Raw genomic sequence first — 23,183 nt, 5'->3', positions numbered from 1 at the left:
TGTACCACCACCATCCATGAACTGACTTGCCATTGAGGTACACAGAAAAGCTAGGTGACAATTTCTCACCTATCTTTTCCACTCTCCTGAATGGTATGTCTGCTTATAATAGCTGAGCTATTATAAGCAGACATGCCATTCGGGAGCATGGAAAAGCTAGGTGAGAAATTGTCACTTAGCTTTTCTGTGTTCCTGAATGGTATATCTGCTTATCATAGCTCAGCTATAATAGATAGATTTACCTGTAACTTTTGGTCAAATCTGTCTATAACAGCTGATAGACATGTGCAATTAGTTTCGTAATGAACACGGAACGAAAAATGTTTCCAGTTTTTGGATGTTCGCTACGAAAAGAATGCACGAAAAAAAAAATTACAAAATCCCAAAAAAGCATACGAATATGAATATGCATTCATTAACTAACGCATAACAAATATGCATGTTAACGAACAACGAATGCATTCGTTATCAGTATACCGAATGTCGGGGCCATGCATCAACTGCTATCCGGCAGCGCATAATGCTTAAGCTGCTGCCGGATAGCAGTTGAATCAGCCCGGGCAGGTTCACTCACCTTTCCGAGCTGCTCCGGGCCTTCCTCCGGTGGGTCCTGGGCTGGTCCGGGGCCTTCATACGGGTCTCCCTCTGACGTCGTCATGACGCTGCCGCCGCGCACGCCGTCCCATCATCCAATAGGAACGGCGTGCGGCAGCGACGTGATGACGTCGCTACCAGGGGCGGATCCAGAGTCGAGTCTCGGGAGGGGCACTATTAGAGTATTTTGTGTTGGCGGACAGAAAAAAAGATTACAGAACTTACAATATTATTAAATGTATCATACAGTCCTAACCTTGTTTAAGACTTTTTGGCCATGCTCATATGTCAGAATAATAATCAAATATACCAATTGCCACAGAATGGGAAAGTGCTAAAGAAATTTTTACCATTTAAAACTACAGCTCCCAGTATGACCTAAGCAGTGGTAAGGTTATGCTGGGAGTTGTTGTTTCACCCATCATAACTGCAGAACTTACAAGTAACTCCAGCTCTGATGGGACATAGTGAGGAGAATACACAATGATATCAGTGATTACAAATGACCTCTTCTCTATAGTGAGGAGAATACACAATGATATCAGTGATTACAGATGACCTCTTCTCTATAGTGAGGAGAATACACAATGATATCAGTGACTACAGGTGACGTCTTCTCTATAGTGAGGAGAATACACAGTGATATCAGTGATTACAGGTGACGTCTTCTCTATAGTGAGGAGAATACACAATGATATCAGTGATTACAGATGACCTCTTCTCTATAGTGAGGAGAATACACAATGATATCAGTGACTAAAGGTGACGTCTTCTCTATAGTGAGGAGAATACACAGTGATATCAGTGACTACAGGTGACGTCTTATCATTGTGTATTCTCCTCACTATAGAGAAGACGTCACCTGTAATCACTGATATCATTGTGTATTCTCCTCACTACAGAGAAGACGTCACCTGTAATCAATGATATCATTGTGTATTCTCACTATAGAGAAGACGTCACCTGTAATCACTGATATCATTGTGTATTCTCCTCACTATAGAGATCAGTGATTACAGGTGACGTCTTCTCTATAGTGAGGAGAATACACAATGATATCAGTGATTACAGGTGACGTCTTCTCTATAGTCTTTCCTTATCTAATTCAGCTGGTACATACCGCCAGGATTTGTTCCAGCTAAATCTTCTCTCTGCAGAACTTGATGCCCAGACGTCTCCTCACTATGTCAGCACATTATGATCCTCTATATGAAAACAATAATTATTATAATACTGCCAAACACTGTATTCTTTGAATATAATACTGGCACACACCCTCTGAATATAATTCTGACACACTGTACCCCCTGAATATACAACACACTGTACCCTCTGAATATAATACCGCCATACGTTGTACCCTCTGAATATAATACTATCACACACTGTGCCCTCTAAATATACTACCAAACACTGCACCCTCTGAATATAATACTATCACACACTGCACCCTCTAAATATAATACTATCACACACTGCACCCTCTAAATATAATGCTATCACACACTGCACCCTCTAAATATAATACTATCACACACTGCACCCTCTAAATATAATACTATCACACACTGCACCCTCTAAATATAATGCTATCACACACTGCACCCTCTAAATATAATACTATCACACACTGCACCCTCTAAATATAATACTATCACACACTGTACCCACTGAATATAATACTCACACATACTGTTCCCTCTAAATCTAATACTACCACACACTGCACTCTCTGAATATAACTTGCTGTGCAGTGCACCCTCTGAGTAAAATACTGTAATGTATTGTGGCCCCTAAAAAATGTACCACCCCAGAAATTCCTCATAATATACACTATACTTCTGAAAGGCAAAACACTCTGTGCCTTCACATATGGTAATAATGCCCCATCTTGTACCTCTACATATAATAATTGTGACCCGTCCTGTTCCCCCCACATAATAATGCCCTCTGTGCTGTGCCCCTCACATATAAGGCTCCTGTCATGTGCCCCACACATTTAATGCCCCCTGTGCCCTTCACATATAATGCCCCCATTCTTTGCCCCTCACATATAATGCCTCCATCATGTGCCCCTCATATATAAACCCCCCCATCATGCGTCCCGCACATATAATGCCCCCATCATGCATCCCGCACATATAATGCCCCCTGTGCTGTGCCCCTCACATATAATGCCCCCATCATGCGCCCCTCACATATAATGCCCCCTGTGCTGTGCCCTTCACATATAAAGCCCCATGTCCTGTCCCCTCAGGGGGCATTATATGTGAGGGGCACAGCACAGGGGGCATTATATGTTTGGAGCACATGACAGGAACATTATATGTGAGGGGCACAGCACAGGGGGCATTATATGTGAGGGGCGCATGATGGGGGCAGTATATGTGAGGGGCACAGCACAGGGGGCATTATATGTGAGGGGCGCATGATGGGGGCCTTATATGTGAAGGGCACAGCACAGGGGGCATTCTATATGAGGGGCGCATGATGGGGGCATTATATGTGAGGGTTAAAGAATGGGGGCATTATATTTGAGGGGCACATGATGGGGGCATTATATGTGAGGGGCACATGATGGGGGCATTATATATGAGGGGCGCATGATGGGGAATTATATGTGAGGGGCACAGCACAGGGGGCATTATATGTGTGGGACACAGCACAGGGGGCAATATATGTGAGGGGAACAGCACAGGGGGCAATATATGTGAGGGGCACAGCACAGGGGGCATTATAAGTGTGGGGCACAGAACAGGGGGCATTATATGATATAATGCCCCCTGTCCTGTGCCCCACACATATAATGCCCCCCTGTGCTGTGCCCCACACATATAATGACCCCTGTACTGTGTGCCCCACACATATAATTTATATGTGTGGCACAGCACAGGGGGCATTATGTGAGTGGCACAGCACAGGGGGCATTATGTGAGGGGCACAGCACAGGGGACATTATATGTGAAGGGTACAGGACAGGGGGGCATTATAAGTGTGGGGCACAGAACAGGGGGCATTGTATGATATAATGCCCCCCTGTCCTGTGCCCCACACATCTAATGCCCCCTGTGCTGTGCCCCACACATATAATGCCCCCTGTGCTGTGCCCCACGCATATAATATATATGTGTGGCACAGCACAGGGTGCATTATATGTGAGGGGAACAGCACAGGGGGCATTATATGTGAGGGGCACAGGACAGGGGGGCATTATATCATATAATGCCCCCCTGTGCTGTGCCCCACATATATAATGCCCCCTGTGCTGTGTGCCCCACACATATAATTTATATGTGTGGCACAGCACAGGGGGCATTATGCAAGGGGTACAGGGGACATTATATGTGAAGGGCACAGGACAGGGGGGCATTATAAGTGTGGGGCACAGAACAGGGGGCATTATATGATATAATGCCCCCCTGTCCTGTGCCCCACACATATAATGCCCCCTGTGCTGTGCCCCACACATATAATGCCCCCTGTGCTGTGCCCCACGCATATAATATATATGTGTGGCACAGCACAGGGGGCATTATATGTGAGGGGAACAGCACAGGGTGCATTATATGTGAGGGGCACAGGACAGGGGGGCATTATATCATATAATGCCCCCCTGTGCTGTGCCCCACACATATAATGCCCCCTGTGCTGTGTGCCCCACACATATAATTTATATGTGTGGCACAGCACAGGGGGCATTATGTGAGGGGCACAGGGGACATTATATGTGAAGGGCACAGGACAGGGGGCCCCCCCTGTCATGTGCTCTTCACATATAATGCCCCCTATGCTTTGCCCTGCAGACCCTCATGAAATATTCCCTTTTCTCTGACCCCCCTCCTAACAATGGCGCATATCCCTAATCCCTGAGCATACCTTTACTTCCAGTATGCAGGCCGCGGGGACGGGTCACATCATCGCGCCGGCCTTTAGTGGATCTCGTCCCCGGAGCTCACACGCTGTGTACGCACAGCGTGTGTGTAAGGTTAGTGAATGGTGGAGCCGGAGCTTACAGCTTCGCAGCTTCGGCTCCACCATGCTAGGGAGCGGGGGGGGGGGGGGGGGGGGCAATTGCCCCGTTGCCCCCCCCTGGATCCACCACTGCTCGCTACGTAAGGCCTTGCGGCAGACAACGGAGGGCCGGAGAAGACCAGCAGAGCCCAGTGGAGCCCAGCGGAGTACCGAAGAGGACTAGGAGAGCCCAGCGGAGGCAGCGGGGACAGGTGAGTAGGACTTTACTTTTTTACATTGCACAAATCCCTCAACATACGAATTACCATCGTATGTTGAGGGATCACTAGACATGTGCAGAACAAAAAAAAATCTGAATTAACGAATGCATTCGTTGTTTTTAACGAATGCATCCGTTTTTTTAAACGAATGCATCCGAAAACGGAAAAAAAATTTGTGGATGCATCCGAAAACCGAATATGACGAATGCACAGCATTTCGAATATTCACAGAACCGAAAAAAAAAAAAAAAACGAAAACGAACAAAATGAAAAAAAAAATTTTTTGGGTTCTGCACATGTTTAATAGCTGAGCTATGATAGGCAGATATGCCATTCAGGAGCCCAGAAAAGATAGGTGACAATTTCTCACCTAGCTTTTCCATGGTGCTGAATGGCATGTCTGCTTATAAAAGCTCAGGTCTTATAGACAGACATGCCATTCAGAATCATGGAAAAGCTAGGTAACAAATTGTCACCAGCTTTTCTGGGCTCCTGAATGGCATATCTGCTTATCATAGCTCACCTATTATAGATATATTTACCTATAACGTTTAGTCAAATCTGTCTATAATAGCTGAGCTATGGTAAGTAGATATGCCATTCAGGAGCCCAGAAAAGCTAGGTGACAGTTTCTCACCTAGTTTTTTCATTCTCCTAAATGGCATATCTGCCTATAATATTTCAGCTATTATAGACAGATTTGACTGGCAAATCTCTTTATAATAGCTAAGCTGTTATAAACAGAGATGCCATTCAGGAGCATGAAAAAGCTCAGTGAAAAATTTTCACCCAGCTTTTCTGTACTCCTTAGTGCCATTTCTGCTTATATTAGTTAAAGGGGTACTCCAGTGGAAAACATTTTTTTTTTTTTAAATCAACTGGTGCCAGAAAGTTAAACAGATTTGTAAATGACTTCTATTAAAAAATCTTTACCCTTCCAGTACTTTTTAGCAGCTGAATGCTACAGAGGAAACTCTTTTCTTTTTTTAATTTATTTTTTTGTCTTGTCCACTGTGCTCTCTGCTGACACCTCTGTCCGTGTAAGGAACTGTCCAGAACAGCATAGGTTTGCAATGGGGATTTTCTCTTGCTCTTGACAGTCCCTGATAAGGGCATCAGGTGTCAGCAGAAAGCACTGTGGACAAGACAAAAAAGAAATTCAAAAAGAAAAGAATTTCCTCTGTAGCATACAGCTGCTAAAAAGTACTGGAAGGGTAAAGATTTTTTAATAGAAGTAATTTACAAATCTGTTTAACTTTCTGGCACCAATTGATTTTAAACAAAAATGTTTTCCACCGGAGTACCCCGTTAAGCTGTAATAGACAGATTTGTCTATAATTTATAGTAAGTTATCCTTATAGGCTATAAGTATCAATGGCATTCAGGAGCACGGAAAAGCTAGGTCATAATTTCTCACCTAGCTTTTTCATGCTCCTGAATGGCATATTTGCTTATAATAGCTCAGCTATTATACTGTAGACAGATTTGCCTAGACAGATGTGCTTAACCCCTTCCCGCAAAAAAAAGTAATAAAATAGAATTAACCCCTTCCCTAATAAATGATTTAACCACCTTCCTTTTTTCTTAAAAAAAAAAAAAAAAAAATGTTATCCCCAAAAAAAACAACAACATATGTGGTATCGCCGCATGCGTAAATGTTCAAAATATTAAATATAATGTTGAGTAATGTGCATGGTCAATGGACCAATTTGGGTATCGTTGTAATCGAATGGACCTACATAATAAAGTTAATGGAGGAGATTTATCAACACCTGTGTAGAGGAAGAGAGTTGCGGCTACCTATAGGAACCAATCAGATTACTACTTTCATTTTTAAAAAGGCCTCTGAAAAATTTAAGAAGCGATCTAATTGGTTGCTATGGGCAACTGCAGCTCTCTTCTACACAGGTTTTGATAGATCTCCCCAATGTGTCACTGTTTACGAAAAGTGCATTGTGTAGAAATTTTTTTCAATTTTGTCCCACAGATATTTTTTGTGTGCAAAGTATAATTGGTGACGCAGAGTTATGAGTTATGTCTATTAGAATATTAAGAATATTTTAAATTCTCACTGTAAGATGAATATACCCTATGGGAATTAAAGGGTCAGAAATAAAAGAAAACCAATATGGATGAATAAAAATGTTAAGGGGGCAATAAATGACAAAAAATAAAGCATTTAAATTACTAAAACACGATGGCAGCGAAGAAGCATTAAAAAGCTATAGAGAAAAATGTAGAATATGTAAAAAACTGATAAAAGCTGAAAAAATAGAGACAGAAAGACTCATTGCCAAAGGGAGTAAAACTAACCTCAAAATGTTCTTTAACTATATAAATAGCAAAAAGGTCAAAAATGAAAGTTTAGGCCCTTTAAAAAATGAAGAGGAAGAAATTATAAATGGATATCAGGAAAAAGCAAATATATTAAACAAATTCTTCTGGACTGTATTCACCGAGGAAAATGAAATGCCAGCTGAAATACAGTGAGATAAGGTAAACTCCCCAGTACAGGTCACCTGTCTAACCCAGGAAGAAGTACAGTGCCGCCTACAAAAAATCAAAATAGATAAATCACCAGGTCCAGATGGTATTCATCCCTGTGTTCTAAAGGAATTAAGTAATGTAATAGACAGACCCCTATTTTTAATATTCAGGGACTCTATAGTACCTGGGACTGTTCACCAGGACCTGCGCATGACAAATGTGGTGCCAATATTTAAAAAGGGGTCAAATGGTGACCCTGGGAATTATAGACCTGTTAGTTTAACCTGTACAGGTACGCCTTGACACCCTGCTATTTAAGGACCCAGGGCATACCTGTACGCTCGTGTGAATCTCGGTCCCCGCAGCGCGCCGGGTGGGGACCGGACCGGGGTGACTGCTGACATCCATCAAGAGGCACCCCACGCAAATGCCCAGGGGGGTCATTAGACCCCCCCCCCCCCCATGTCGGCGATCGCAACAAATCGCCGGTGACTTCACAACGGCGATTTGCGGTAGTTCCGGGTCAAACGGGTCTCCGGTGATCCGGAAAATAAGGGGGATCGGAGTTGCCCAAGACACCCACGATCCACCTGAAGGGATAGGAGTGAGGTGGCAGGGGTGCCACCCCTCCTATCCCTGATATTGGTCGTCTAGAAAGGACCACCAATAGCAGATCGGGGGCGGGGGTTAACTTTCGGTTTCCCCATTCTGTCCACCCACAATAGGCCGGACAGAATGGGGAAACCGACGAGGACTGGTGCCGAAGTCCATTTACCCATCGACGACAGCAGCGGGCGTCGATCGGCGCCGGTGATCGGCGGCAGAAGAGGACAGCAATGCGGCTCCCTGGATCCTACGGAAGCCGGTGAGTGGCCTAGCAACATCTGGAGGGCTACAGTTTGAGACCACTATACAGTAGTCTCTAAACTGTAGCAACAGCTGGAGGTACACTGGTTGGAAAATACTGAGTTAGGTAACAGAACCTAACTGAAGGTTTTCCAACCAGGGTGCCTCCAGCTGTTGCAAAAGTACAACTCCCAGCATGCACGGTCTGTCAGTACATGCTGGGAGTTGTAGTTTTGAAACAGCTGGAGGTTTGCCCCCCCCCCCCCCATGTGAATGTACAGGGAACATTCACACGGGTGGGTTTACAGTGAGTTTCCTGCTTGAAGTTTGTGCTGCGGCAAATTTTTCGCAAAAACCCGCCAGTGTGAATGTACCCTAAAACACTAAACTAACACATAATAAAGGGAAAACACTACATATACACTCCCTTACACTGTCCCCCCCCCCCCCCATAAAAATGAAAAACTTATTGTATGGCAGTGTTTCCAAAACGGAGCCTCCAGCTGTAGCAAAACAACAACTTCCAGCATCTCCGGACAAACACTTACTGTCCAGGCATGCTGGGAGTTTAGCAACAGCTGGAGGCACAGTGTTTGGGAATCACTGGCATAGAATATCCCTATGTCCACCCCTATGCAATCCCTAATTTAGTCCTCAAATGCGCATGGGGCTCTCTCACTTCGGAGCCCGGTCATATTTCAAGGAAACAGTTTAGGGCCATATATGGGATATTTCGGTACCTGGGAGAAATCACACTACAAATTTTGGGGGGCTTTTTCTCCTTTTACCCCTTATGAAAAGGAAAAGTTGGGGGCTAAACCAGCCTGTTAGTGTAAAAAAATAAAACATTTTACACTAACATACTGGTATTGCCCCATACTTTTTATTTTCACAAGAGGTAAAAGGAAAAAAACAAAAACAAAATTTGCAACACAAATTTACCCCATATGTGGGCGTAAAATGGTCCACGGACGCACAACAAGGCTCAGGAGTGAGAGCGCACTATGTACATTTGAGGCCTAAATTGGTGATTTGCACAGGGGTGGCTGATTTTACAGCGGTTCTGACATAAACGCAAAAAAATTAACATACCCACATGTGAATGTAACAAGGGGTAAAGTGAGCCTTAACACCCCACAGGTGTTTGACGAATTTTCATTAAAGTTGGATGGGAAAATAAAGAAAAAAATGTTTTCACTAAAATGCTAGTGTTACCCAAAATTTTTAATTTTCAAGGGAAAATAGGGGGAAAAGAAACAAAAATTTGTAACCCCATTTCTTCTGAGTAAGAACATTACCCATAAGTGGATGTAAAGTGCTCTGCGGGCGAACTACAATGCTCAGAAGAGAAGGAGCACCATTGGACTTTTAAAGAGAAAATTTGTCCGGAATTGAAGTCCACGTGTGTTTACAAAGCCCCCATAGTACCAGAACAATGGACCCCCCCCCCCCACATGTGACCCCATTTTGGAAACTACACCCCACACCTAATGTAATAAGGGGTACAGTGAGCATTTAAGCCCCACAGGTGTCTTAAAGATCTGTCAAACGCCAGTGGGCAGCAAAGAAAAAAAACCTGAAAATGTAGCCAGCACCTAAACCCAATACACGGGTGCACGCTGCTGTGGCAAGTACAAAACATGTAAAAAAAGAGAAAATGGCAGCAGCACACTTGGTCAACAAAATGGAGGCTCTTAGCGCACTTTTTGATCAAAACGTGTCCCCCATCCACCACGCGGAGGTGGCCTCTTATCGGATGGGTCCCTAAACACTCACCTACCTCAGGCTGGGTGACATGTTGGATCCACTAACGATCCAAACCACCTCCTGTGAAAATAGGGGAGGGGATGCACGGCTACAGAGGGAGCCACTCCCCCCAAATTTGCACAGCAAAGAAAAAAAAACTGAAAATGTAGCCAGCACCTAAACCCAATACACGGGTGCACGCTGCTGTGGCAAGTACAAAACATGTAAAAAAAAGAAAATGGCAGCAGCACACTTGGTCAACAAAATGGAGGCTCTTAGCGCACTTTTTGATCAAAACGTGTCCCCCATCCACCACGCGGAGGTGGCCTCTTATCGGATGGGTCCCTAAACACTCACCTACCTCAGGCTGGGTGACATGTTGGATCCACTAACGATCCAAACCACCTCCTGTGAAAATAGGGGAGGGGATGCACGGCTACAGAGGGAGCGACTCCCCCCAAATTTGCACAGCAAAGGAAAAAAAACCTGAAAATGTAGCCAGCACCTAAACCCAATACACGGGTGCACGCTGCTGTGGCAAGTACAAAACATGTAAAAAAAGAAAATGGCAGCAGCACACTTGGTCAACAAAATGGAGGCTCTTAGCGCACTTTTTGATCAAAACGTGTCCCCCATCCACCACGCGGAGGTGGCCTCTTATCGGATGGGTCCCTAAACACTCACCTACCTCAGGCTGGGTGACATGTTGGATCCACTAACGATCCAAACCACCTCCTGTGAAAATAGGGGAGGGGATGCACGGCTACAGAGGGAGCCACTCCCCCCAAATTTGCACAGCAAAGAAAAAAAAACTGAAAATGTAGCCAGCACCTAAACCCAATACACGGGTGCACGCTGCTGTGGCAAGTACAAAACATGTAAAAAAAGAAAATGGCAGCAGCACACTTGGTCAACAAAATGGAGGCTCTTAGCGCACTTTTTGATCAAAACGTGTCCCCCATCCACCACGCGGAGGTGGCCTCTTATCGGATGGGTCCCTAAACACTCACCTACCTCAGGCTGGGTGACATGTTGGATCCACTAACGATCCAAACCACCTCCTGTGAAAATAGGGGAGGGGATGCACGGCTACAGAGGGAGCCACTCCCCCAGCCTGAGGTAGGTGAGTGTTTAGGGACCCATCCGATAAGAGGCCACCTCCGCGTGGTGGATGGGGGACACGTTTTGATCAAAAAGTGCGCTAAGAGCCTCCATTTTGTTGACCAAGTGTGCTGCTGCCATTTTCTTTTTTTACATGTTTTGTACTTGCCACAGCAGCGTGCACCCGTGTATTGGGTTTAGGTGCTGGCTACATTTTCAGTTTTTTTTTCTTTGCTGTGCAAATTTGGGGGGAGTGGCTCCCTCTGTAGCCGTGCATCCCCTCCCCTATTTTCACAGGAGGTGGTTTGGATCGTTAGTGGATCCAACATGTCACCCAGCCTGAGGTAGGTGAGTGTTTAGGAACGCCAGTGGGGTATAAATACTTACTGCATCCCATATTAAATTCTGTGAGGGGTGTAGTTTCCAAAGTGGGGTCACATGTGGGCGGCCACAGTTCTGGGACCACGGGGGGCTTTATAAATGCACATTGCCCCTGACTCCATTCCAAACAAATTCTCTTTCCAAAAGCTCAATTTTTCATTTACACATCCAACTTTAACAAAAAGTAATCAAACACCTGTGAGGTGTTAAGGCTCACTTGTACCCCTTGTTACCTTCCTTGAGGGGTGTAGTTTCCAAAATAGTATGCCACGTGTTTTTCTTTTTTTTTTTTTTGCTGTTCTGGCACCATAGGGGCTTCCTAAATACGACATGTCCCCCAAAAACCATTTCAGCAAAATTTGCTTTCCAAAAGCAAAATGTGACTCCTTCTCTTCTGAGCATTGTAGTGCACCAGCAGAGCACTTGATGTCCACACATAGGGTATTTCCATACTCAAAAGAGATGGGGTTACAAATTTTGGGGGGCTTTTTTTCCTATTACCCCTTGTAAAAATTAAAAATTTGGGGGAAAACCAGCATTTTGGTGAAGAAAAAATAATAATTTACACATCCAACTTTAACTAAAAGTCATCAAACACCTTTGGGGGTGTTAAGGCTCACTGTACCCCTTGTTACATTCCTTGAGGGGTGTAGTTTCCAAAATAGTATGCCATGTGGGTTTTTATTTGCTGTTCTGGCACCATAGGGGCTTCTTAAATGTGACATGCCCCCCAAAAACCATTTCAGAAAAATCCCATTGTCCCAGCAGGCTTTATTATTTCATCAAGCATGCAGGATAAATGGGATAGTCCCATTTATCCTGCATGTTTTATGAAGTAATAAAGCCTGCTTTTTTGCACAACTATTGGGTGTGCGCCTTATAGCCCAAATCTGATTTTTCTGCTGGAGTTCTGCGGTAGGTTTTCCAGGTTTTCCCAGAAGCAGCTGTTTCCTCCTCTGGTCTTTTTTCAACCTTATGAACTATGTAACTATGTAGAAGGCGAAGAGGAAAAAACAAAACCCCAAAAATGAAAGTTGACTTTGTCCTGAAAGGGTTAAAGGGGTACTCCGGCCCTAATACATCTTATCCCTTATCCAAAGGATAGGGGATAAGATGTATGATCGCAGGGGTCCCATCGCTGGGAACCCTCACAATCTGTCATTCCGCACCCACCTTTGTGAGCTCTCCGCAGCGCTGAAGGCTCCGGTTGTGAAGTGTGACGAGGGGTCGGAGTTTCGTGACTTCATGACTCCGCCCCCTCAATGCAATTTTATGGGCTCACAAGAGCTCAAAAAGGTGGGTGCGGAATGACAGATTGCGGGGGTCCAGATATTACAGCACAATTGATTTCCAAATATAAATGACTTCTTGACTAGATAGCCACTACACCTTTAGAGCTCCATATACACTCTGCAGCAACTTCAATCAAACACGTGTGTAGGGCAAACAAATGCTGGTCACACGCCATATTTAGCAATAAAAGTGAGTGAAAGATTAAATCATAACTCACGGTTTCTTTGGAAAATTCTTCCGCATTTATTTTTCCTTTTTCATATTATTCATATTGCACTTCAGATCGTCTTGAAAAGACTAAATAGCAGCATATTTAGCAGCAGAATTAAACAGCATTAGCAGTAGTTCCACCAGTCATGGCACAATGTTTCAGGGGCAGACCCCCTTATTCATGCGCATGAATAAGGGGGTCCGCCCCTGAAACGTTGTGCCATGACTGGTGGAACTACTGCTAATGCTGTTTAATTCTGCTGCTAAATATGCTGCTATTTAGTCTTTTCAAGACGATCTGAAGTGCAATATGAATAATATGAAAAAGGAAAAATAAATCTGGAGGAATTTTCCAAAGAAATCGCGAGTTATGATTTAATCTTTCACTCACTTTCATTGCTACATATGGCGTGCGACCGGAATTTGTTTGCCCTACATACGTGTTTGATTGAGATTGCAGGGGTCCTCAGCGACAGGACCTCCGCAATCATACATCTCCTTTGGATAGGGGAGAAGATGGCTAGGGGCGTTTAAGTACAACTTTTTGTTTTATGAATCTGTCAAGCTTTTAGTCTGTAAAGAAAGGAACACGTAAAATGAGCTAATCTGCTGCCATCTAGTGATGCTCTACTACTACAACATGCAATGAAATTCCAGGTTTCATTTTCCCAATTTTTTTAAATAAATAACAAATCCCTGCTAGTTTCTATATTTTAGCACGTTCAATTTGTTTTGTAGAATGTCTTTTAGATTTTTTTTTTTTTTTTTTACAATTGTTTCATAAAACTTTCTAGTATACTTTGGGTTGAATTGATGTTAGGGAATGAGAACACTCGTCTTCATTCACAGGCTGTAAGCCACATGTTGTCTATATAATTTGTGAGCTAAAACAATCAACAGCAGCTGAACAAATCTATTGAATAGTTTGCTACAATATATTACAATGCAGTCCAGGGTATTTACTGAGGCTCATGGAATATTGGCTAGAATATATATAAATGTATCTGTAACAATCACATTTCAGTAGACAGGACACAGGTGGTAGTGGATTCGCTAGACCTGTGTGGCAGATGACACGGACCGTACCAGGGAGCGGAGCTTAAATTGCTGCTGGTTTTCACCAGAGCCTTCCGCAAATCGGGATGGACTTGCTGCGGCAGGCGGCACCTAGGTCGCTACCCCTGGGATGGCTCGACCACACAGGCGGCTGAGGAAATTCGAGGCACAGGTAGGATGAGGCAACTCGTAGTCGGGATAGCAGAAGGTCAGGGCAGGCGGCGCAGTAGCATAGTCAGGAATATAGAAGGTAGTCAGTAGGCAGGCGGCAAAGGACTAAGGTCAGGTCACAGAACAAAGGGTACGATACACAGCAAGGCAATACACAGGAACGCTTTCTCTCAGGCACTAGGGCAACAAAGATCCGGCAGGGAAGTGTGGGAGGTGGAGGAATTCATTAAGTGAGCACAGGGTTTACATAATTAATGGACGCACTGGCCATTTAAATTTCAGAGCTCCAGCGCGTGCTTACCCTAGGGGACGGGGTCACGCGCGTCGGAGCAAAGAAGCCGAGGAGGGAGCAGGAGGAGCAGGTGGTGAGTGATGGGCTGAGATTCGCATGCAGGTGCGTCCAGACAAGTACAAAGGGCTCGCCAGAACTTAGAGACAAACTACACTCCACGATCCAAAACTATATGCTGAGAAAGACCATGTAAACGAAAGACATGCAACAAGAAGTACTTCACCAGCTGGGGGGCAGAAGGAAGACCAGGTTGGGGGAATGAAATGAGCCATCTAGGAAAACCGATCTACAATGACCCACATGACAGTGTTATTACGAGATGGTGGCAAATCGGTGATGAAATCCATGGTGATATGGGACCAGGGAGTCTCCGGAATGGGTAAAGGCTGTAAAAGTCCTGCAGGTCTCTGTCGAGGAGTTTTGTCATGGCCACAAGAATTACAGGAATGGACTAAATCAGAAACATCACGTTCAAGATGGGACCACCAGTAGTGCTGAGAGATTAGGAGTAGAGTCTTACGTATTCCAGGATGACCTGCTGACAAGGAAGAATGACCCCATTTTAGTACCTTGCGTCTCAATCTGGCAGGCACAAAGGATTTTCCCGGAGAAACTTTCTGAATTTCATCAGGAGCTGCAGAAATCAAACGGTAAGGAGGAATAATATGCCTAGGTGTGGAGTCCAAACCATTGACATCAAGAGATAATAGAGAGCATAATTATTTGGGGGAATATACCTTTAAAATGTTTAGCTATGATCCCTTATGGAAGACTGTAGTGTTGCATTACATAGAAAATTCCATAAAATTTTTTATACTTTCCTTTCAAATTAACATAATCAACGTGCATACAGTTTTTTAGTGTTGATGCTAAAATGAAGCAACAAATGTAAGGCCTTATGCACATGTTATAATAATAACTCTTCATTTATATAGCACACACAGATTCTGCAGCGCTGTACACTCAAATTGGTCCCTGTCCCCACTGGGGCTCACAATCTAAACCTATCAGTATGTTTTGAAGTGTGGGAGGAAACCAGAGTACCCGGAGGAAACCCACGCAAACACAGAGAAAACTTACAAACTGTTGTCCTTGGTGGCATTTGAACTTAGGACCCCAGTGCTGCAAGGCAACAGTGCTAACCACAGTTGTTTTGTTTTTTTCAGGAAGAGTTCAAAACGGGTTTAGTGTTTGAAGCCTGTTTCTCATTGTTTTCAATGAGAAACAGCACTGTAAACTATGGTGCAGATTTTCTGATGCAGGTTTAAAATCTTCTTTCAGAACTAAAAGTAAGCAAGTGTTATTGTTCTTCCAAATAGCCTACTTCTATTTAACGTGCCCCTGTCACTTTAAATATTTTTTGACATATGTCAGAGACTAATTTTGATCCGTCAAGGTCTCAGTGCTGAGACCTCCACCAATCTTTAGATACAGGTGAAAGAAGAGTTTGGCTATGTGCTTTTCTCCCTGGGTCACTGCTATCTTCTTCTCACTGCAGGAGATCATCTCTATAGAGAAACAATGGAGACTGTCTCCTGCAGCAAGACAGAAAAGGCAGAAAATGGGATAAACATACCTTGACCAGCTCCAGTGCTGCCTCCATCCTCCATTTGGCAGCTTTCCACATTGTCAGGACAACGGCCTTGCACCTACAGGGCTGTTCTTTAGTTAGTGACATAGTTGCCGGTCTATCAGGAGGTGAGAGTGCTGGGCCAGTTAGCTGCTGCACCAGTGCTCATGCCTTCCCTGTGCCTGTGATAGAGGTTTTCCCATCATCAGTGTTGCTTATCCCTGTGATACACCCTGTGTTTCTTATATGTTCTCACCTCCTGTGATCTGACCTTTTTCCTATGCCCTGACATTCTCCTGTCTTCCAGTCTCCTGTCCTGCTTACTTTGTTCTGCACCGCTGTCAAGGTTTCATCCATTGCGTGTCCTGACTTTTTTTTGCCTCTGATTTTGTACTTTGCTGCCCTCTGGTTCTAACACTCTGGCTTATTGTAACGGAAGTGGAGCAGTGAATCCGCTGAACCTGTGTGGACGATGGCGTGGGCTGTACCAGGGAGCGGAGTCTAAGGCTGCCACTGGTTTTCACCAGAGCCCGCCACAAAGCAGGATGGACTTGCTGCAGCTGGCGGCAACCAGATCGTTTCCCCTGATACAACTCATCCACGCAGGCTGCTGAGGTGATACGTGGCACAGGTAAGATGACAACAGGCAACAGGTCAGGGCAGGCAGCACAGGAGCATGGTCAGGAACAAAACTAGGAGGTCAGAGGGCAGGTGGCACAGGAGCAAGGTCAGGTCCCAAAGCAAGATGTCAGGAACACTGTAGACAACACACTACTGGAACGCTTTCTTTAGGGCTAGTGAACACAAAGATCCGGCAAGGACAGGAAGGAAGTGTGGGGCTAAATAGACACAGGACCAGACAAGCACAAATCAATGATTCGCTAGCCCGTTAAATCTAAGGAAGCCGACGCGCGCGCCCTAGGAGGTGGGGGCGGATGCGCTGGCATCAGGGAATAGTGAAGGGGACAGAGATGCGGAGAGGAGAGTGAGAGCCTGGCGTTCGCATGTGGGCACGTCCCTTGATGCGAACGGCGGCAGAAGCAGCACAGGAGGATGGGGCCAGAGTGCACTCGCTGTCAGCATGTCTGGCTGTAGCGGTACTTGTCACACTTACGGTATCTTCACTGAGTAAAGCTGGTAGCCCAACCTTCAGGCAATTAAAGGCTAAAGGCTGTCTTTTCTCTATTACAGTCCCCAGGTACAGGGGATGGATCTAAATCACTTGTTTGTGAAGAGGATCTAGGCTATTGCTTCCGGTCAGGGAACATCACTGAGCAGCATCTCTTCCACCTTCAGTGGTAGTCTGCCTCAAACTACAATATTCCAGGTCTAGGCAACAAGTTGCAACCTTTCTGGTGTTTCCTGCTACAGGGTTAGTACCAATATAAGTAGATGCTTTAGGGACAAGTGCCAAGGAGACAGGACCACTAGTAAAGTAAAGACTAGGTTCAGGTATCCTCTGGGCTGCCCAGTCCAAAGCGAGGGACTACGTCTTGAGTCTCCCTTCTGGATGTCCTCAGGTCATTGATGTCTCAGAGTGACCCAAGGAAATGTAGGTGAGGGAGACTTTGAAAATATAACCACAGGTAGGTGTATGAATTTACCTCACAAGCACAAGAAAAGGAAAATAAGTCTTAGGTACTGTTACCTGTTTATTACCAGTCCATACCACTGTTATGCACAAATGTCATGTACCAATATGTTCTTTTTTATTTCTACGTGTTTAGGATGCTTTTGTATTCCTGTAGCTAACTAAAAAAATATACGTATACAAAAAGGTAACAGTATGTGAAATTGTTATCTAGATCCAGAGTTCTAGGGGTAAGTGTGTAGTACCGATAGACCCTAGTAGCTAAGGCATTGGGCAGAACCCAATCCGCAGCCAGTGTATAACAAGGGAAATAATATGTGGTATTATATTAAATATATGTCAATAAAAAGGTATCAGGGAGATTAATTTCAGTATGCAGAAGCATTACAGTCATTATACATACTTCATGTCAAGTGTCCATAAATTTAAAAAAAAAAGGAAAAATATTTCCTAGTCATAGTCAAATATCTACATGTCAGTCAAATGTCATATGTCAATAAAGTTTCAGCTATAGACGGATGTTATAGCTAGGATTAAGCTAGTCATATTGTATGCCTAGTTGTTAGAGATGCATCATAGTAAAAGAAAACAAGTATACCTATACAGAAAAAGGCATTGAAACATAATAAAGTATCATTGTTATACTGACTATAATAACATCATCAGTAACTCACCAAAAAGAAAAGAAAAGAAAAAAATATTTATTCCATCCTGTTCGTAAATAAGTTCCAGAGCATGTATGTATAAAATATACATTATTTAAATGCACAGAGACTCTATATATTTTTTTTTAATCATTTTTGTTATCTCCAGCCTGAACTGGGACATTTGGATTAATGCTTCAGGACTGCATCCGGCCCTATGGCCATTCCGTTCCTCTCCCTAAGGGAACATACGTTGAGGACAACTTTTGTTAAGTAAGGGGGTTTGAGGTATCCCAGTAGAGGACATGGTCCTGTACCATCTCTAGGTCCCCTCTGTAAGAGTCCCTGCCGTCCATAGGGCTCTCCTGCAGGGCTCACCCCTTGCTCACCTTCTATTAATGCATTGTAAATGTGTTGTGTACATATCGTTCATTATACATAAAGTTGTACAAATGTATAGAGGTTAGTCATGTGAACCACTGTCATGTGACACTACCCAGAGTGCCATGGGCACAGGAACCACAGGCTTAGCAACCAATGGGCTTTAGTCCAGCCTCCTTAGTATATAAGGGGCTGTAGTCTCTCTCTCTCTTGATTCCTGGATTCATAAGAAAGCACAATACCTGTACTAGCTAAATTAATCTCAGCTAGGCCAAAGCCTAAAGAACCTGCAGCCACTTCAAAACGTAAATTATCAAGCTCTATCTACAATTCTAGTGACTACTACTCAACAAAAGAATATTAGTAGCACAGTGGCTTGCATAAATCATCTCAATACTTCAAGTCCCAGCAAGCCTGTGAGATATCCTGCATCCCGATTGCCTCTAGAGAAATTGCATATTTGTAAAGACTGTTTAATAAGAATTCCAAGTAAAAGTTCCAGTTATTTTCACAATTCCTGCTGTGGACATTTCTTTGTTGCCGGCCATTTCTGGGTTGGTTGTCGGCAGGGCCTTATACCAAAACAACCACATCCTGGAGTCACGACTAATCAGGGGTTAATAACACCTTACCCACAGGGTTAATACCACCAGACCCTGCTACACCATTGCAACACCCCAGCACCACAATACTGACTAGCTTGATTGAATGGTTAAAGAGTTATTGTATCAGATAATAAATGTGTACCCACTGTGCCAACCAACCAGTTTGGCTGTGAGTCGCCCATGAGGGTATTCTCTAAGTAATTCAAGTAGAGAAAACAGACATGGTCACACATCCACAATTTGTATTTTCATCTACTTGTCTCTCAGCATAAATTCAAAAACTAACAGGTTGTTAGTATACATTTTGATCAAAAAGTACAAACCCACTCGCCACATCAAGGCCACCTATTTAGAGTGGGTCCCTAACGTTCATAGCATAAAATGGCTTAGCACTGGGGGGTGACCACCACCACCGCTACACCAGTGCCTACAAGGGGAACGACCCACTGGCAGAGCAGCCCCAATGCCACTCAAAACAGTCCAAGGGCCCCACAGACACGGTGCCACGGCAGCTGCCAGTGCTACACCATTTTATGCTAGGGACGTTAGGGACCCCCTCTAAATAGATGGCCTCGACGTGGCAAGTGGGGTTGTACCTTTTGATCAAAATGTATTCTAACAACCTGTTAGTTTTTGAATTTATGCTGAGAAGCAAGTAGATCAAAATACAAATTGTGGATGTGTGACCATGTCTGTTTTCTCTGCTTGAATTCACATTGTGTTTTCTATCCCTTTCTTTTTTTGTTGTTTTTACTTGGTCTGCACTCCACCCCTACCCCTCAGCCCAGCCCTATAGAAATTAGCAGGAAGCTACACAGGGCCCCTTCCTTTCTGGCAGTCTCCCAGTCTGACTGGGAGTACATGGTAAGTGTGCTTTTATACCTTGTTCATACTGGTGTAGTGCTGTGCGGCATCTGTTGCTGCCGTGGCACCGTGTTTATGGGGAGGGGCTGCCCTAGGACTGGCATTGGGGCTGCTCTGCCAGTGGGTCGCTCCCTCTGTGGGCACTGGTGTTGCGGCATTGGTGGTCGCCGCCCAGTGCTATGCCATTTTATGCTAGGGATGTCAGGGACACACTCTAAATAGGTGGCCTTGATGTGACGAGTGGGCTTGTACTTTTTGATCAAAATGTATGTTAACACCCTGTTAGTTTTTGCATTTATGCTGAGATGTAGATCAAAATACAAATTGTGGATGTCCGACCATGTCTGTTTTCTCTACTTGTATTCTCTAAGTAACCTACCTGGTTTTAATAATTTAATCCCTATACAGGATTCTGAACTTCCCAGAAATGTCGTAGATCAGGCTGGAACTAATATTAAAGAAGTCAATTTCCATAAAAAAAAACCTGTTAGATTTTGAGTCATCATTGCAATTCAAACTGGAGACTCGTGAACTGATGTGTATGAATAATCACAAAGAAAACAAAGAATTGCTATTTCACTATTAGTGATGCATTTTGTGGTATTTATTTTTGTCCATTTGTTTACATTTATGTTTATTTATCTTTTCATACTTTTTTTGTTCTTTGGTCTCAGCTATATGTGTTGCGCTATCAGTATGTTACTATTACCATGTATTGGTGATTATAGGGTTCAATCTAGCTTGTGTAACATGTAGACTTGTTTTTAGGCTTGCTAATTTTAAATGCACCTGTGACCCTGTGACATAATTTGTGGGTGTGTCTATAATGGATGTTATTATACTTTGTTCATGTTATTTGTGTCAAATGGTGCATGTGCCTAAAACGGGTCCAAAGGCCTGTTTCCCAGCATTGTGTGAACCTGCTTTTAAAAGCTACAATAAAGATTTAAAGGGGTACTCTGCCCCTTGATATCTTATCCCTGTGATCTCCTGCTCTGCACCCCGGCATTCTGAGCATTTATGTTCACAATGTCGGCTGTGCTAGGCATCGGGCGACCGTGGTCATCACGCCCCCCTCCATTAATGTCTATGGGAGATATATGGAGGGGCATGATGGCTGTGGTGGGGGAATGTTGCGGGGAGTGTTCACACTGGCAAAACTTGCAAGCATTGTTAGTGTGAACACCCCCCTCCCCACCACATGAATAGTCATCACATGCATCTCAGTATGGATTGACTGTTATTGTTTTGCTACTGACTTATGATAGTTTGTTTGGTAATCACCATTGTTATGTGGAACTAGCTAATATTTTATGGATTTTGTAGTCAGGTTTTAAGCCACCCCATCAGTAAAAAGTCTTGTTGATTCCACGAGGTGGACCACATGCTAACTTATCACTTACCTGGTGGTTATGTTTCTTAACTGCAGCAGCCTAGGGACCACACACGTCAACTGCTCCAGCTGCCCCAGGGAATGGGGCTTTAGATTCAGAGATGGTTAGAAAATTATGTAGTTAAGGGAGGATGACTGATGGCCGGTATTGGCAGTGCCAGGGCATTGGAGAAATATGTTGTGTATATGTGATCATTACTCCTAACTCTTAGGCTGGGTTAACACAAGGAGATTCCATGTGTATTCTGCTTGCAACAGCCTCCCATTGCATTCAATGGGAATTCCGCTGCTCAGTTCACACAGTAAATTTCTTTTATGGAATTTCCACAGAGAATCTGAGTTCTACTGGAAGAATGAACATGTTTATTCTTCTGACGGAATCCGCAAGCAAAGTTCTATTGTTTAAGAGGATACCATCTTCGCCTATATGATACTACTGCCACTGCTAAATAGAGCTTTCAATGTAGTAAACAATACCTTTGTTATACAGAAGCACTGCGCCATTGTGTAGAAAGCAGTCTTTTAATCCTTATGCTAATTAGATCCTTAGTGTACTGGGGGTACTACTATACACTTACATTTTGAGATCGTCTTGGTCAGGTCCCACCTTAGGGTAAATGATACCTTGAGCAGAATTTTATTTTGTTGCCCCTCTACAGAGCCCCCCCCCCAGTCACATAGAAAGAGAGCTTGCTCGGGCGAGCAGTCAGGGTCTGGACACACAGAGAGATCTCGTGCATTTGCCATTACTTTGTTGCCTTAACGGGACTGTCCCATTACTGCATTGGCCTTGGCTGACATGTGACCATTCTGTAGGCAAAGCAAGCATGAACAGACTGCACATAGAAAGAAACATAGTAGGGTATCTGGGAAAGAATCGGCACTGTGTACAGGACTCCAGGTCCAGGTGGGTGCTCTGCTGCTGGGGGCAGGAATTGATGCCCCATGAACATTAAATCCAATAGAAGTAGAAACGGCACTCCAGGGTAACAAGTAATAGTGTGGCTTTATTAACCCATCAAATTATAGTGCTTGAGAAAGGTCTCATTGTGAAGATCGAAATGTAGCACTGTTACTTGATGGGTGAATAAAACCACACTATTACTTGTGACCCTGGAGTGCCGCTTCTTCTATTGGATTAGAAAGAAATATAGCCGCTACATGGAGTTAGCATTGGCCTACCATGTGTGTTCAACCTGGGAAACAAAGAACTACCAGAGAACCTCTTCAATAACAACCTGGTAGGAAGAACTGTTTAAAGGGGGTTTCTGGTGGAAAACTTTTTAATTTATTTAAATCAACTGGTGCCAGAAAGTTAAACAGATTTGTAAATTACTTCTATTAAAAAAATCTTAATCCTTCCAGTACTTATTAGCTGCTGAATACTACAGAGGAAATTCTTTTCTTTTTGGAACACATTGCTCTTTGCTGACATCATGAGCACAGTGCTCTCTGCTGACATCTCTGTCCATTTTAGAAACTGTCCAGAGCAGCATATGTTTGCTATAGGGATTTTCTACTACTCTGGTCAGTTCTTAAAATGGACAGAGATGTAAGCAGAGAGCTCTGTGTTCCTAAAAGAAAATAATTTCCTCTGTAGTATTCAGCAGCTAATAAGCACTGGAAGGATTAAGATTTTTTTTTATAGAAGTAATTTATAAATCTGTTTACATTTCTGGCACCAGTTGATTTAAAAAAAAAAAAAAAGTTTTCCACCGGAGTACCC

The 23,183-nt window shown here is 43.8% G+C and overlaps 1 long non-coding RNA gene across 1 annotated transcript in view; it reads left to right on the top strand.

The window, feature by feature from the left end:
* The window catches only part of LOC130362737 (uncharacterized), a 39,010-nt gene extending 20,787 nt beyond the window's left edge, over positions 1 to 18,223 (top strand). Inside the window, exon 3 of the long non-coding RNA XR_008891546.1 lies at positions 17,707 to 18,223. This is a non-coding gene — a long non-coding RNA (uncharacterized LOC130362737). The remainder of the gene's footprint in view (positions 1 to 17,706) is intronic.
* Positions 18,224 to 23,183: the final 4,960 nt, after the last annotated feature.

This window comes from Hyla sarda, chromosome 1, assembly GCF_029499605.1.
Source record: "Hyla sarda isolate aHylSar1 chromosome 1, aHylSar1.hap1, whole genome shotgun sequence".
Lineage (NCBI taxonomy): Eukaryota > Metazoa > Chordata > Amphibia > Anura > Hylidae > Hyla > Hyla sarda.
Note: the sequence above shows the minus strand (reverse complement) of the source record. Positions and strands in the feature narration are given on the sequence as shown.